The sequence below is a fragment of the Rhinopithecus roxellana genome, chromosome 13 (assembly GCF_007565055.1).
Source record: "Rhinopithecus roxellana isolate Shanxi Qingling chromosome 13, ASM756505v1, whole genome shotgun sequence".
Classification (NCBI taxonomy): Eukaryota; Metazoa; Chordata; class Mammalia; order Primates; family Cercopithecidae; genus Rhinopithecus; species Rhinopithecus roxellana.
The window spans coordinates 51,222,982-51,240,567 of record NC_044561.1 but is presented as its reverse complement, the minus strand read 5'-3'; the positions used below and the strand labels follow the sequence as shown (position 1 = coordinate 51,240,567).

At 43.0% G+C, this 17,586-nt stretch overlaps 1 long non-coding RNA gene across 1 annotated transcript in view; it reads left to right on the top strand.

The window, feature by feature from the left end:
• The window catches only part of LOC104680122, a 30,837-nt gene extending 28,534 nt beyond the window's left edge, over positions 1-2,303 (top strand). The window contains exon 4 of the long non-coding RNA XR_750411.2: positions 2,155-2,303. This is a non-coding gene — a long non-coding RNA (uncharacterized LOC104680122). The remainder of the gene's footprint in view (positions 1-2,154) is intronic.
• The last annotated feature ends 15,283 nt before the right edge of the window (positions 2,304-17,586 follow it).

The window sequence follows — 17,586 nt, the reverse complement described above, 5'->3', positions numbered from 1 at the left end:
GACAAATTAGGAAAATATGACTCAGTTGGTGTATTAGTCAGGGTTCTCTAGAGGAATAGAACTAATAGAAGATATATATATATATGTATATGTGTGTGTGTGCGTGTGTGTGTGTGTATAGTCTGAGTCCCAAAACTGAAGAACTTGGAGTCTGATGTTCGAGGGCAGGAAGCATCCAGCACGGGAGAAAGATGTAGGCTGGGAGGCTAGGCCAGTCTTTCCTTTCACATTTTTCTGCCTGCTTTATGTTTGCTGGCAGCTGATTAGATTATGTCCTCCAGATTAAGGGTGGGTCTGCCTTCCCCAGCCCACTGACTCAAATGTTAATCTCTTTTGGCAACACCCTCACAGACACACCCAGGATCAATACTTTGTATCCTTCAATCCAATCGAGTTGACACTCAGTATTAACCATCACAAGTTAGATGAAGTTGAACTTTTTGATCTGTTGAAATTTATCAAATTGGGGTATCGTTATCATTCAGCATGTGAATGACCCATCTAACTTTTAAATTTTAGCAATACATTTAATTTTTTTCTATTTTAATTTAACCTGTGAGTCTATGGAGTTTTCTCAAAATTAGAAAGTTATAGAATTAATGATGCATTTTGCCATTTATTAATATGCATAATTGTTGAATAGCCAAGTTCTCTTCAGTATTTGTAAAGCCTTGGGTTTTATGTCTACTAATCCTGACTCTTCCCTTGGGAAGAGGTGGATTAAATAATTCCCTTTTGGTACATGGTGCACATGTAGTATAAATTGTCATATGACTTCAATAAATAGCCTTCTGAAGTTTCCAGACAACAAAAATAGCTTCCCAACAACAAAAGTAGTTTCCCAGCTACTCTTATTAGCATTTCCAGTAATTATTTTTATAAAAGTTTTTTCTCTATTATTTCTTGCCTTCAAAGCAACTCGTCAGCTCAATTATTCTCCTTGATTTGGGATTTAGTAGAATCTAAACTTTGTTGTTGCTGTTGTTAGCCAAAAAGAGATGACTGCGCTTCTTTCAAGTTGGGAGGACAGAACCATTAGACAGAGTGGATTTTCTCCACCTTAGAAAGTTTTCCCTCCACAAAGAACATGAATGCATCCAGGACCAACTACATAATTTTTAGGGCTCAGTACAAAAAGAAAATGTGGATCTGCTTGTTGAAAAAGCAGAGAAAAAGTGCTGGTAAAGGTACTAAAATATAAAGTTTTTCTTTTGGTTTTACGAATCTCTTCTGCTCACGTGCATGCTCCACTGTCCCAAGTTCAAAGGTAAAATTGGCAAGAATTTCCAGATGGCCACAGCAGAGCATGAAACCAAGCTTGGGACTCTTCTGAGTGTGGGACCGTGGGTATGACTACAGCAGTTTCCATGGAGCTGGCCCTGGATACGACTCACCAGCAAGCCACAAGCAAGCTAGAAGCCAGAGGGAATATTACCCCTCTTCCCTTTGGAGTTGCAGGTGGAGGTGTGGGCAGGGATCATGGTAGTTGCCTGAGTCTGGGCTCCCAGGTGACATGGAAGGCACGGTGCTTTTTATCTGATGTGGGAGAACAGAAGCAGTTTTTCTCTCTCTTCTTTGTTCTTGGCTCACCTGGGCAGTGGCTTCGCCACACTGTCTATCTTTGTGGAGAGAAGGGGAATGACTTGTTCATGACGGGCAGTGGTATTTTGACTTTCCATTGTAAATACTTTATGTATATGTCTCATTATATTTATTGAGTGCTGGCTCTATGTTGGCTTCTGTTCTAGGTGTTGCTGGGATCTTCCTGTCCTCATGGAGTTTACATTCTCATGGTGGGGAGGCAATAATCAAAAGGGAGAAGTGGACGCAATGTAAGGAATGTCAAGCCTGGGAGTGCTATGGAGGAAAGCAGGGTGGAGAAGGGATGCGGGGGTCGGGGCTGCTGGTTCATAATTGTCAGTAGGGAGGTGAGGGAAGGTCTCACCAAAAGGTGACACTTGATGACGAACTGAAGAAGATAAAGGAGGGATCCATGCTGACCTCTAGGAAAGAGTGTCCGGGACAGTGATAGTCAATGCAAAGATTCTGTGGTGAGAGTAGATAACTTTGTTCTTCATTGACCTTGCATGAGGTTTTGGTGTGATTTTAGCATGCGAAGATCTACATGAAAACATTCTTTCCCTCTTTTTTAAGTAGAAAAGCAGTACTTCTGGTACTGGCTGGGTGTGGTGGCTCACACCTGTAATCTCAGTACTTTGGGAGGCTAAGACAGGAGAATCACTTGAATCCAGGAGTTTGAGACCAGCCTGGGCAACCTAGGTAGACCCCCTCTCTACCAAAAATAATAATAATAATAATAATAATAATAAAAAGAAAAATAGTATGCCTCTGTCCTTGCAGTTAAAGATGAACAAGGAAGAGTTCCTAAGCCTTGGCTGAATGTGGCTTCATCTCTTCCAGCAGCCACACAGCTGGGCTCTGATGTCGAAGAACTACAAACAGAGCTCTCTTATTAAAGTACATTTCTTATTAATGGCTGACTTCAAAGCAAACTTTAAAAAAGTCCAATCGATTTCTCGTTTATTACATTTTGTTTTGTAAAAGATTTTATGTCAGTGATTGCAGAATGAAGATGCCAATAGTAAAATAATTGGTTTATAAATGGAAAGTTAATCAGGCGTTCCCCTTTACATCGTCCTCTCCAAGGTCAGGGCATGACTGAAATGCAAAGAAAATGCGTTTGTACAGCAAGCAGATAATAGGCTCACGTGGAGGGCTGTTAACCTTGGGGCTTGCCTCCTCAAGTGTTGAAGCAAATGGCTTGATGAGCTTCAAAGGCATGGGACATTATTGTACCTGGGAATATAAGAATGGTGTCTGCAGTTACATTAATTGGGATAACAATTATGAAAGCTTCAGAAGCCTCAGATTTCAGAGCCCACTCTAATCCCCAGGAAGACTTTTCCCTGGGTGGATATAATATTGCTGTTTTCCAGGTGCATTCCTAAGATGTATCACATTTCTCAGACTTACTTTGTATAGGCCACTGCCAGGGGCAGGTTTGGGGGTGGCCAGAAGATTCTTTGGTTTCAGCCAGGCAACTCTCTGTCTCCCTGGAGTGTTCGTGTACTTGGGGAAAGCCAGGGTCAAAGTAGACTTGACGTTTGTCTGGAAGCATGAGCTCCATGTCCCAGTTTCAGTGAAACAAAAGGCAGGAATGCAAAGATCTGTTTCCTGGAACTGTTCATATTTACACAGCGATAACGTATTTCTTCATGTTGTTGACCCAGATGTAGTCATATCTTGCCTGGTGACAGAGGCTGCTTTGTTGATTGTCCGCTTTGGAATTTACTGGGCTTCTGTTGAACATGGACTATGTTTTCGTGGAAAATAGAATATTAAAATAGTTGACAATTATCCCATAAGTGGAGCTGCGTTCCAAGAACAGCAATGTAGGTAATCCTACCTGATTCACCTCTAGCTCTCTACTTTGAATTTCTGTTGGTGGCAACAAAGCTTTCATGAAGAACAACATCCTTCACCTTTGAAAAGGAAAACTTCCATTAAGAAAAAGGCAGGCAGGTTTTAAAAAGTTATCATTTAAGGCTCTTGTCTGATCCTTACTTTAGGGGAAAATCCTTGCAATGTAACAAAAATATCAGTGGGTTTACATGGGCGATTCCAAACTCCTTGCAGAAAAACTCTTAGATAGCATTTAGAAGTATCATTGTGGCAGAAGTATATTGAATAACCATGGTCATCTCAATCAGTGATGTTTGTATTCACATGGGCCTTGACTTTTGAAGCCTTTAGAGAAGGAAGAGTTGGCATATGTTAAACACCAAGGTTTTTGCCAGCTGAACGTGTCATTCTTTCCTTTTTCTCTTTACAGGAAATGTTAAGTTATTCATTGATGTTTCCTGAAATGATATTGGTATTACCCATCCAAAGGGCCATAGGGGTGGGCCTCTAGAACATTGTCCCTAAGGGTGTTCATGTGATGATTCCAGCACTTACATCCTCCAGAATCTTTCTTTTCTTTCAGGCAGTGGCACAGAGGCGTTAGGTCTGACATGAAACGCAGAAGCATGAGTGGCCCTTGCCCTGATCCTTCCCGCTAGGAAGCCATTTCCTTCCCTCCAGAAACCACTGCCAGTTTTGGACAATCTCCTGCTGATGTTGGTATCATAGGGGACAGGGAGGAAATGGGACAGGAATGTCCTGGAGCTTCTAGCCCCTGTATTTCTACTTGATTGGCCAAAAGTAATGGGCAGACACAGCATTTCGGCTGATTTTGGCACAGAAAATGAAGGGAAGCTGGGCAGGACACACAGCACAGACCCATGCACTTCATCCATAAAGAAAAAGTATTTCTTTAAGTTAAATTAACTTCAGAAGCATGAGCCAGGATGACTCAGTTGGAGCTATGAGGTTCCCAGTTGTTGGCTCTAGTGCTACAAACCGTCCCTTACCTCTGTCCTTTCACTTTAGCTCCTTCTTCCCTGTTTCAATGTCCGTGGGTCTGGAAATGAGTTCATATCTCGTCTGAGAATTTCTACAACTGCCAGAAGCTCACAGGTTTGTTGGAAGCTCACAGATGAAAGCACCTGAAAGCTTTTATTTCTCCGCTAAAATGTCTTCCTGAGGACACACATATAGTGTCATTGTGACCTTTAATCTTACTTCCTAATCCTTTTTTTTTTTTTTTTGGACAGGGTCTCGTTCTTTTGCCCAGGTTGGAGTGCAGTGGCATAATCTTGGCTCACTGCAACCTCTACCTCCTGAGTTCAAGTGATTCTCCTGCCTCAGCTTCCTGAGTAGCTGGGATTACAGGCACGTGCCACCTCACCTGGCTAGTTTTTGTGTTTTTTAGTAGAGACGGGGGTTTCACCATGTTGGCCAGGCTGGTCTCAGGCTCCTGACCTCAAGTGATCCATCTGCCTTGGCCTCCCAAAGTTCTGGGATTACAAGTGTGAGCCACCACACCCGGCCAATCATTTTCTTATCACAGAGAATAGTTTTAATCACTGGAAAACTGCCAGCTTCTCCAGGAAGCCAGATCTTTTGGAAATCATGCAAAAACACCAACAGCAATTACAAAACTAGCAACACAAAATGGATTAAAAAGTCTTAATGTAGATCTATTTCTATTGGCTTTTTTGACAGTAGCTGAGAGAGGCTTGGAAAGTATGATTTCAGCTTCAATGACACATGGCAGGGTGTATTTGGGGAGGAGAGGCTCCACGTGAAATTCCAGGGCAGAAAGTCCTTACTTCTCAGGCAGCAGCTACCTGGCCACAGGTTGGTCACACTTGTGTTTGAACGGTGGGCATCACTCAATCTGAGACAGTTCATGAGGAGTCAGAATGGTCTTTAAGGTTCTTCTTTATCTCTTCTTCTGCCTTTTGACTGACTCCACTCTTCATCTTCCAAAAGAATAATCCAAGGGATCACATCCTTAGGGCACACTACTGTGCACCCCACTGGTCAGCACAGACATAGGGTGGAAGGATCTGGGGTGACTACTGGCTCATTGAGGAGCTCTAGTTCGCTCTGATTCTTCATCCTCACTTGGCCACGCATAGCAGAGGGTCTTTTGCAGACAGGCAGTGTCTCCAGGGGCCTCTCAGGATGGCTTACCTTGGAGAATTTGCCAGGCTTGGGTTTGGCCCCAGGCTGGCAGCCTCAGAGAGGATTGGGTCAACACGTTAAGAGATGGTATTTTTTTTTTCTCTCTCTCTCTAGCACAGACACACGCTTCTCTCATGAGACTCAAGTGTAAAACCAGATCTCCAATCCATTGATTTTTCACAAGAAATATAACTGCAGAGAGCCTGGATTCTCAAGAATGCCAGGCAGGTCTCACTACCTGGGGAATGAAATCACAATCAGAAAGAAGGGTGATCAGCTTGGATTCAGAACTGGGGGTATCAGTGGTGAAGGCTCAATCAGAATAATGGATGCTTTCTGCAGTGGGTTGAATGGTGAGCCACTCAAAAGGTGTGTCCACCCGAACCCTATAAATGTGACCCTATTTGGAAAAAGATCTTTGCAGATGTAATTATGTTGAAGATTTTAAGATGAAATCATCCTGGATTAGGTGAACCCTAAATCCAATGACAATTTACAAATTCTATGCCCTTAGAAGAGAAGAAGGCCATGTAAAGACAGAGGCAGAGGTTGGAGTTATGAAGCTACAAGCCAAGGAGTGTCGAGGATTCTGGACAGTCCCCAGAAGCTAGAAAGAGGCATGGAATGCCTTGACCTTCAGAGCCTATAGAAGGAGCCAACCCTGATGATATTGGATTTTAGATTTCTGGCCTCCAAAACCGTGAAACCATACAATTCTGTTGTTTTTAACCACTCAGTTTGTGCTAATTTGTTACGACAGCTCTAGGAAGTTAATACACTCTTTCGTTTAGATAGAGCTGCCCCTGGGCCAGGCAACTGGAGTCCTTGGGCCAGCCCCTTCCCTGCACTGTGCTTCTGTGGGGCCTGCCAACATTTGCCCACAGGCTGGGCAGCTTCCATGGCTGGCCACTCTAGTTTACAAGGAGCACATTTTATCTTTAGACATGGTAATCCATCCCCATGGGAGGATTGCTGGACTGGGAGCTATTCTTTCTCTTAAACCTGCCATTTATATGTATTGTCTGAGGGTTTTGCAGCTTAACTCTCCGAGTGGCCACCTTATTCCCCAGATGTTCATGGGGACAGTGATGTGATAAAAGTGGAAGATATACTTCTGCAGAAGTGTATTTCACAAGGACTCAAAATACGTGTTTGCATGTTTTACTTCTATGCACATTTTCCCATGAAATCTTGCCAGCCCGGATTGGTTCCAGGACTTGTCTAGTCTCCTGGGGCTTTAGTAGTGAAATCAATGTGTGGTACAGAGTCCACCTCATCAGTAGTTACTGGGTACCGAATAAAAGAAAAAGCAGAGGTAAGATTCTCTAAGGTTGAGTGTAACTTTCTCTCCAGGGCCAAGCCCATCCCTCCAGTATTCTTCAAAGAAGATACTGATTTGAATTTCTTTCCTAATTAAACATTTTCCTGAGAAACATGTTTCATGGAAGATGGGATGCTTGTGCAGATAGGAGTTGCTCTTCTGGTGATGAGGTGGGATGAGGGTGGAGTGGGTTTGGGGAATGCATGCGCACAGGTGTGGGGCTGTCACATTGGCTGCAGGAGTGGGGAAGGAGCCAGCAGGATGACCAGAAAGGCCTGGAATACGCACAAGCAGTTCTGACTGTCTTTGGTAAGTGACATGGAACCACTGGAAAGGATTAGGCTGGGTAATATCATTATCAGATTTGACTGTTTTTAAAATCAATCCATTAATTAATTAATTCATTAATTCATTCATTTATTCACTTATTTTAGAGATAGGGTCTCACTCTGTTGCCCAGGCTGGAGTGCAGTGGTGCAGTCGTAGCTCATTATAACCTCAAACTCCTGGGCTCAAGTAATCCTCTTGCCTCAGCCTCCCGAGTAGCTGGGACTGCAGGCACCCACCACCATGCTCAGTTAATTTAAAATTTTTATTTATTTATATTTTTTGTAGAGACAGGGTCTTACTGTGTTGCCTGGGCTGGTCTGGAACTCCTGACCTCAAGTAATCTCCTGACTTGGCCTCTGAAAGCATTGGGATTACTGGTATAAACTACCATGCCCTGCCAGACTTGAATTTTTGAAGTCCATGTGAATGGGTTGGGGTGGGATAGGGTGGAGGAGTCAGGGAAAGCAGCAAGCAGACTATGGAAGTGAATAGGAAGTATCAATGTGGAATTTGGTCTTGAGTTGTAAAGCCTTAGCATAGTCCGCATTTCAACTCATGCCCCGTTGCCTTTTCCATTCATCTTGCAAAGATGTCGTGAAGCATCTTTCAAAGATGAGATAAAAATAGAAAGGAACATGCAAAAGCAGTAAAGATAGTATTATAGCAGCTCATTCAAAGTGACATTTCATTATCCTGGGTAAACCAGTACAACTGACCTTTTCACACAAGGCAGCTGGGAGTAGGAGCAGGAGGAATGGATAGGGATGGGAAAGGCAGTGTCCCATGGACTGTATCACTCGGGGCCTGACTTTGCAATCTTTATAGGAATCTGTGATCCAGATGCCTTGTTAAAGCTAAAATAAATTTTATACACAATTAAACCAATGTTGCTTACCAAGTATTTTTGGAAGGACGATTATGCTTCCATAACATGTATTAAAACCAAAAATAGACATAAAAGGATTCAACAGTTGGGAAAGAAGTGGCCCCACTCTTCCAAGGATCTAGGGCCACATTCACCCATCATGGCATCTTACGTTTCCAGCAGTAGGCATGGCACATGGTGGCTGCCCGTTACATTAAAAATATAATGACTATAGGGAGCCCTCAAAGCCCATTAAGGATTTTTTAGCTGTTTGCCAGGGTACAATTTTTTTTTCTTTTTCTTATATCACACAACTAGAATTATTCAAGCTGAATGGAACTAATCAAACACTTGCCTTTACAAATACAAGGGACTTCGACCCTGTACTCTGTCTGGTTGTGCCTGCATATGCCTGCCTTTCTGTTTCTTGATTATTTGAAAACACAGGCTGAATCCTGAGCTTGGGACCCATTCCCCCCCCCCGCCTTTCTCCTTTTTTTTTGGTTAGCTGAGATTGGGAAGTAGAATGCTGAATAAATAGAAACTCACTCCGGGACTCAGGGCTCTTTAGAAGGTAATTCTGACCTCCAGCCACTTACAGAATATTGGTAATTTGACCTCGACTTGATTTCCGCATAAGCTGTCATTTTATATGCTCAGAGAAAGCAAGAGAGGACATAAACGAAGAGGATATATTTCTAGTGGCACACTAAAACAGAATCAGTTACCAAAAACTATCCTTGCTGAAGTGATAACACCTCATATATTTTATTTAATTTTTGTTTGCAGTTATATATCTTGAGCTTCTCTGGGTTCCAGTACACAGTTTGTAATAACTTTTGGGGTTAGTTATAAAATTTTACCTAATGGGCTAGCAGCCTGGTATGTAAAATTAATTAGATATTCATGTACTTATAAAGTAAATATATAATTGTTAAATGGTTAAGATATAATGTAACATTTTTCTCCGATTAAAAAAGTAATGTAAGCTTATTTTAATAAATTGGGAAAATACAGAAACATGCTGGAATCACCTGGAACTCATCACTCAGCTATAATGACCATTATTTAAAGTATTTCATTATTTTTTGTGCCTGTACAGAATCATTGTGTGTGATTATACATATATTATATAATATTTAATTCTGAATTCTACCGTTTACCCCTTAACATTGTTGTACAAATATTTTCCCCATGTTACTGAATATTCTTGGACTACAGTAGGGATGGTTAAGGTTTTGATTGGTCAATTAATAAAATTATTTGATCCTTGGCATGGCAAGATGTTTGGTGCCTCCATGTGAACACTGCATAAAATATTCTTTGCTTGTTGTTTATTAAAAATAAAGATATCTCTATTTCATCCACGGGGTGATAGCTGTTTGAAGGCAATTAGGATCTATAAGCTCTGTATTAAGAAAAATATTGTCAGCTGTCTGGTGCTCCCTTTTCTGCTTTTAAAATTTGTGTCTTGTACATTTTCTTTTTTCTCCTGGTAGATCAAAATCATAGAAGTAATTAAACCTCAGTAAGAAAGGTAATTCCTACAAATCTGGAGGGTTTAATTCAAGCTGGTGCTGAATACAAATGTAATATTTTACAGAGTGCAAATCATCCCTGATACTCATTTATATCCTTTCTTTCCAGGGCACCAGCTCCAGAATGGTAATCACTGAGCACAGAGAGGAGTGAAATTTAAGGGGGCAGAATGGAGTGTTCATAGGTAAGTGACCAGAAGTCGCATAGAGGTCTGGGGTATATAGGCCTATAGTTACTTGCTAGGGAAGACTTGAGGTCAAGGACAAAGAGAAGAGTATACAGGGAAGGCGGGGCATGGTGGCTCACACCTGTATCCCAGCTACTTGGGAGGCTGAGACAGGAGCATCTCTTGAGGCTAGGAATTCAAGACTAGCCTGGGCAACACAGTGAGACCCTGTCTTTAAAGATAATAATAAAAGAATATACAGGGAAGGACTTCTGCTTTTGCAGGGTAGCACCCTCAGGTTCAACTGTGTTCATTTGCTACACCTCTGCCAATTAGGCAAAGGGTTAATCTAGGTGGAAGGGAACCTGTGGAGGGGAACACACCCCTGTCCCAGGTTTTAATAAAATAGGCATCAGTGGTGATGACTGTAAACCTCAAGAGGGCGGGGGTTTGAAATAGGAGTGCTAGAGCAAGGGGCTTTCTTGCCTGGGCAGGGCTGGCCAGGGGAGCTGAGCTGGATGGGACTTTTCTTGGCTTTAATGGGCAGGTGACCCCAGTGGGAGAGTGGGGAGTCTCTCAGGGTCTCCTCAGTCAGCAAGTCAGGTGGGAGGGAGGAGACAGGAAATGGATGTTTGCTGAGCTGTGTGGCTTGGCCCTTCCTCTGTGGGAAGCTGGGAGTTTAGGCCACTCACCCTGGGTCTGCAGTGGCTGCTCTGCTGATGCACAACATCAGGCCTCCGCTCAGAGCATGTGGACCCTCTGATGCCAAGGGTGGGGTTCTGCTGGTCTTGCCTGGGGGCATTGAGCTCCCTGTCTCTGCCTACTGTCCAGCCTCTGCCCACTGTCCAGTCTCTGCCCACTGTCCAGTCCCTGCCCACTGTCCAGTCTCTGCCCACTGTCCAGCTCATATGAGTTCTTTGCAGGGTTGTTTCCTTCTGAGGACTGTGAGGAGAACTGTTCTGGGCCTCTGTACTTGACTTGTAGATGGTCATCTCTCTCTCTCTCTCCCTCTCTCTCTCTTTCTCTCTCTCTCTGTCTCTCACTCTCTTTCTCTCTCTTTGTCTCTCTCTATCTTTCTCGTTCTGTCTCTCACACTCTCTCTCTTTATCTCTCCCCCCTCTCTGTCTCTCACTCTCTTTCTCGCTCTCTGTCTCTCACTCTCTCTCTCTGTCTCCCACTGTCTTTCTTTCTCTCTCTCTCTGTCTCTCCCTCTCTCTCTCTCTCTCTGTGTCTCTCTCTCTGTGCCTCTCACTCTCTTTCTCTCTCTCTCTATCTCTCTCTCTTTCTTTCTCTCTCTCTCTTTTGAGACAGGGTCTCGTTCTGTCACCCAGGCTGGAGTGTACTGGAATGAACATGGCTCACTGCAGCCTTGACCTCATGGGCTTAGGTGATCCTCTTGCCTCAGTCTCCAGAGTAGCTGGGGCCACAGGCACGCGCCACCATACCCAGCTGATTTTTTAAATATATTGTAGAGATGGGGGTCTCCCTCTGTTGCCCAGGCTGGTCTCGAACTCCTAGGCTCAAGCAATCCTCCTGCCTTGGCCTCCCAAAGTGCTGGATTACGAGTGTGAGCCACTGCACCTGACCCTGTGTCTTTTCAAATTATCTTCCCTCTATTTGTGTCTGTTTCCGTGTCCAAATTTCCATTTTGTAAGGACACCAGTAGTATTGGATTAGAACCCACACTAATGACATCATTTTATCTTGATTACTCCATAAAGATCCTACTTCAAATTAAGTACTAGAAGTTAGAATGCCAACATGTATTTTTTGAGGGGACACAAACCCGTACCAGACCCCCATACCCCACCTACTCTTACGCTAGTGAGTTCAGCAAGTCCTTCAAGCTATCACTAAGTTATGATTTTCCACTGAATGTGTCTCTGAAGTAAAGGTTGAACTAAGCAGCAGGTTCTTTGAAACACTTTCACTTTGAAGGAATGATTCAGGATTGCTTCTTTATCTGGAGATATGGTGCTGTTGGATGCATCTTCTCTCCACATCTGTTTGTATCAGTGCAAAAGGGAAAATGAAGATAAGCAGCTTTTTTTTTAAGTAATAGAAGATAATTCAGGGTCCATCTGGGTTTAAGATGGAATGATCTGGCTGCTGGTTATCTCTATGGATCACCGTGCTGGGGATCATGGGAGCAGTAACTGTGCTGCTCAAGTCCGTGTGCTACTGCGGATGCTACCTGTGAGCTTTTAACTTAGCTCCTGGGCTTTTGGCCTCGATGAGCTCTAGCAATTCTCCATGTGGGCTCCAGCAATATTGAGAAATGGAATAGCAGCTATCTTAGTCCATGTCGTACTGCTAAAACACAGTGCCCGAGCCTGGGCAATTTATGAAGAACAGCAATTTATTTCCTCACAGTTCTAGAGACTGGGAAGTCCAAGATCAAGGCGCTGGTGGGTTGGATTGTCTGGTGAGGGCTGCACCGTTTGTTGGGGAGGAATATTGTGTCCTCGCTTGGTGGAAGGTAGAAGAGCATGTTAGAAACACTGCTGTGTGAAGCCTCGGGGGCCTTTAAACACATTCATCAAAAAGGAGTTCTTATGGCTTAATCACCTCTTAAAGCCCCCACCTCCAAATACCATTTTACTGGCCATTAAGTTTCAACACCTAAACTTTGGAGGGAACACGTTCAAACCATAGTGGCAGCCTAGTGCAGCATGAAGAGAGTAGAGTCTGGAGCCAGGTTAACTGGGTGGCAACCAGCTGTGGGACTCTGAAGAGGGACTTACCCTCTGTATGTGTCAGCTCTGCATCTGTAAAATGGGAACAATACTAATATCTATATTTATATCATGGGGTCAGCTGGGCACAGTGGCTTACGCCTGTAATCCTAGCACTTTGGGAGGCTGAGGCAGGTAGATCACCTGAGGCTGGGAGTTCGAGACCAGCCTGGCCAACATGGTGAAACCCTGTCTCTACTAAAAATACAAAAATTATCTGAGTGTGGTGGCATGCACCTGTAATCCCAGCTACTCAGGAGGCTGAGGCAGGAGAATCGTGTGAACCCAGGAGGCAGAGGTTGCAGTGAGCTGAGATTATGCCACTGCACTCCAGCCTGGGCAACAGAATGAAACTCTGTCTCAAAAAAAAAAAAAAAAATTATACCATGGGGTCATTAACAGGATGAAATGAACTGATATATGCTGAGTGCTTAGAACAGGGCCTGGCCATAATAAGCACAATATGAATTTTTTAGGTGAAAATAAAGATTGAAAGCTTTCTCAGTGCCAGGGACTGTGATAAGGACTTTAAATGCAGTATTATAATGATGCTAAGGGATTGGTTACTATTATCTCTACTCAAAGGTAGGAAACAAACTCAGAGAGGTGAAGGGACTGTTCAAAGTCAAGAGCTAAGAAGGCAGAGCCAGGCTTGAAGAGAGGCATGTCTGATCCCCACCTGACCTCATCACCACCTGCGATGCTGCCTGCAAATGGAGCCTGAGAAATGGCTTCGTTCTGTGAATAAATGAGCCAACGAATACTCGCTGAGTGTCTGCCATGAGGTGACAGCTTCATGACACACTTGGACAGATGACATTTATAAATAAAAGGCTTATTTACACTTGAATGTCGGTTCTAATAATTCATGTGAACTATGCTCTGCCACTTTCTCTACATTTACTAGTATTAAAAGTAAATCAAGATGTTCGTGGATTTCACCCCATTTGAATTTTGAATTGAGCTTCTTTAAAAGGTTTCAGTGATTACTTACTACTGAGTAGCTGACTATCTTCCTTAACCTTACAGATAATTATTTGTATTGTGGATCCATTAATAGGATTCAATACATTAGAGTTCTTCTCTCTCGTTGAGTATTCACTCACCTGTGTGTCTGATGCAGATTCGAGTTCAACATGATTGAAGATGGAAGGTAGAAGGCAGAAGGCACGTGTGATCCATTTACCTTGGACAGCAAGTACATGGTCTACAAGGTGTCCACATTGGCCTCTGGGAACCACGGACAGGGCTAATGTATAATCACGGGGCTATGCAAGGATCAGCATCCCATGTTTATACTGACACTGCAACTGAACAGATAGGAAAGGTGTGTTGGTGGAGAAAACATTCCAACAGGTAAATTGCCATGTAATGTATTATCCAGACCAAAGCTCTTTTTAGAATAAAAAGAGAGTGCTAATAACAATTTTGCCAGGGCAATAGGCATAAGTGGGACTGTCCTGGCCAATGGGGTCATGGCCACCCCCACCTACAGTCTACCAGGATGACAGAGCACCGGGTGCAGACCTAGGAGAGGTGGGGAGGAGTGGCACGGGGTCCTTGCTGGGGCCTGTGACAAGAGGACAGGCTGGAGCTGTCTGGATGGAGGTCTTGCTGGACCACTGTTCTGTCCTGATGTGTACGTTCTTAATGCTCTTGTGAATGGAGGCATTAGAGAAATCCTGTTTGAAGGTAAATTCTGAGTCTTCCAATTTGATTAATCACCATAACTCTCTTTGTGATTTCTCTGGGTATTTTTCATTTGGAAGCACACTGTTCTTTCTGCTGACACAGCAGCATTGACCCAGCCTCCTTTTTGGGGAGCCGACACTATGGAAATCAGGGGTAAACAAGCTTGGTTTAATGACAATGGCCATCAGTTGTTCATTTATCTCATAAAATTATTCTTATCAAAGGCTGTGTGTGTGAGTGTGTAGGTGTATGATGTGTAATGAGGTACACAGGTAGGGATGTGTGTGTGTGTATGATGTGTAATGAGGAAGTATGTGGGAAGGGGTGTGTCTGTGCAGATGTGTGACGTGTAATGAAGAGGTAAGTGGTTGTGTGTGTGTGTGTGTGTAGATGTGTGATGTGTAATGAGGAGGTAAGTAGTGGTGTGTGTGTGTGTGCAGATGTGTGATGTGTAACGAGGAGGTAAGTAGTGGTGTGTGTGTGTGTGTGTGCACGCCAGTATGTGATGTGTAATGAAGAGGTAAGTGGTGTGTGTGTGTGTGTGTGCAGATGTGTGATGTGTAATGAGGTAAGTAGTGGTGTGCATGTGTGTGTGTGTGCAGATGTGTGATGTGTAATGAGGAGGTAAGTAGGGGTGTCTGTGTGTGCGTATTCAGGTGTATAATGTGTAATGAGGAGGTAAGTAAGTAGGAGTGTGTGTGTGTTTATGCTTGCTCATGCAGTGTGTGTGTGTGCACACCAATGTGTATGCAGCATGCATGGATCCAGTAGGTCTAACTCTGGCCTCCTCTTAGTGGCCTGTCTGGTTGGTGCCGTCTGTGGGCTCAGCCTGGCCTGGTACTTGTATTCAAGCCATCGGGAAGAGACTGTCAGAAGAAGATGGTGACAAGTGAGCTATTTGAGAGCCATGACTATAGAAGATGGCAGAAAGAAAGAGGCTGAGCTGAGACAGGTATGAAGTTTCATGGGCTGAGCCCCCTTGCCTTCCTCTGGCCAGCGTGGGACTGTGAGGCTTGCTGCAGGGCTGCTGGAGTGAGAGAGGCCAAGGCAGGTTAGAGAGGGCCGAAGGAGCCACCCTAAAGATTGGGAAGAAAATGAAGGAGGACAAAAAGGCATCAATGGCCATAGCTAAACACATTTAACTTAAACATTCTGGAAGTATTCACTCACCCTTTAAATCTAAAGGGTTGATATTTTCCCAAAGATAGCCAATCTGCCTTTGGGGCATGTAGCTCGCGGTAAGTGACCACATTGGTCTCATGGTCTCTGTTTTATCCTGATTACCACCCTCATCATCGTGTCTTTTTCTGAAATGTACATAATGTAGAACTGGAGCTTATTTTTACTTACTGCGTTTACTGAATAATTTAATGTTTCTTAGTCTTCACTTTGAAGACAATGGCAATATCCTGTATTCCTTATTCACCAAAAACCCCAAATAAAATAAACTGAGATGAATTGCTTTTACTTTTATGGGTCTTACATGATCTAGTGAGTTGGACTGTCACTGGCTCTTCCCAGACGAAAGGCACTCAGCCTTCTCTAGGATTGCGCACAAACTTCTTGACGCGCTCTGTGCACAGCACTATTTAATTGTTTTCCTCCTTTTATAACAGAAAAGATGTGCATGATGGTGTAGTTTGCAATGTGCCATTTTACATAGGCAAAACATTATGACATTCAAATAAAATACATTCCAAAACTTTCACATATTAATATTTTTTAGTGGTGGTAGGGAGTAAAGGATTAAAACACACACACACACACACACACACACACACACACACACACACACACACACATTCCTTTTGATGTTAGGTTAGAAAAGTTCCCGCTTTCATGTCTTTGATAGTAGTTTTGAGGCTTGTATTCAGCATTTTCCAGTTTTGTATTTACTTTTGGCTCGTTTGTGAGCCTAATGTTGGGACTGATGAACTTAAGGAGTACGATAAAGTTAATTTCTAAAATTATCAGAACTAAGTTTGTTTTAATTCATGTTACGAGCACTGTTTCTATAATGCTCAGCCGTTTGGGTTGGGGAAGAAATATGGGAAATTGTTACACAAATCAAAGAAAAAACCTGTTGCATGTATTGCAAGTTTGGAATTGCTGACATAGAATATTACTTTATTTCTAGTGCTTTTAGAAGATTCTTACAATAGGAAAGGACATAATTTGGGTTTCCTTTGAGGGATTTTCTGTTGTGAGTGTGAAATTTCATTTTGTCTTTTATAGAGACAACAGAAAAAATACTTTCTAATGAGATGTTTTTCCATCAGATTTAAATTATGGAAAATCCTGTCTCTCCCGGAAGGATTTTTGTCTTGTTCCTTATAGCCCCTAAATGTAGTGCAGTGCCTTGGACATATTAGATGTTCAATACTTATTTATCAAATAAAGCACAACTTTAGGTGAAGGAGCCGTGGCTACCTCCATGTAGTTTGCAGGCTGCACTGTGTTTTTTACTTAGCTGGTCACTAGATGGCCCTCTGTATCCGTGCTAAATCTCCATTACTATGCATGCTCGTTAATGCATGCAGACACAGCTGCTCAGGCTGTGTGTGAAGCGTTTGAACGGCTCAGTTTTCCCCTTTCACTGGGCATCAGTTACAAGTCCTCTCGACTGTTGTACACCTAAGGCAAAGCTGGTGATGATAATGTTAAGTCGTGGAAAGAAGAAACAGAGAACAGAGAAGCTGTTTTAATGAGAGAGGTGCTCTTCCCTATCCTGGAAATACTGGGAAAATTTTATAGTCAGCACATTTTAAAATTAGCCAGGCACAAACTTTAGCCGTTTGCATGAATACGCGTCGCACAGAGTGCTATAACCCTACAAGTGTTGTTTGGGCTGGCGGTGCATTTGTTGAATGGCTTATCTGTGACAGTTGGGAGGCAGGATCATCTGTTGTTGAATAGACAGAACCTACTCTGCTAAGGCTGCTTTGTGGTCAAACTTTGAGCCATCAATGTGACTGAAAAGTCACTCTTGGCCTGGTTCTCTAGAGCGTCTGTAATAGTATTCCACCTACGGGTGTAGACACTGCCTTTAGCAGGAGGATACCTTGCTGAGGAGGCACAGAGAGATGATGTTTTAGACTTTGGGATCATGGTAACCTTTATTGTAGTCACTTTTATCCATGTGCTGGGCTATTGTAACCATACTGTCACCGAAAAGGGGGTTTTCTTTGGGACAAATCCATTTCTTTGAATAATAATTTTCCCCCTGATTATAAAAGTCATGCATTTCCATTGTAGAAAATTTGGAAAATACAAAAAATTATTATGAAAACAAGAATTCTCACCATTTTAGAGATTAAACTGAAATCATGTTGAATGCCTAACTTTA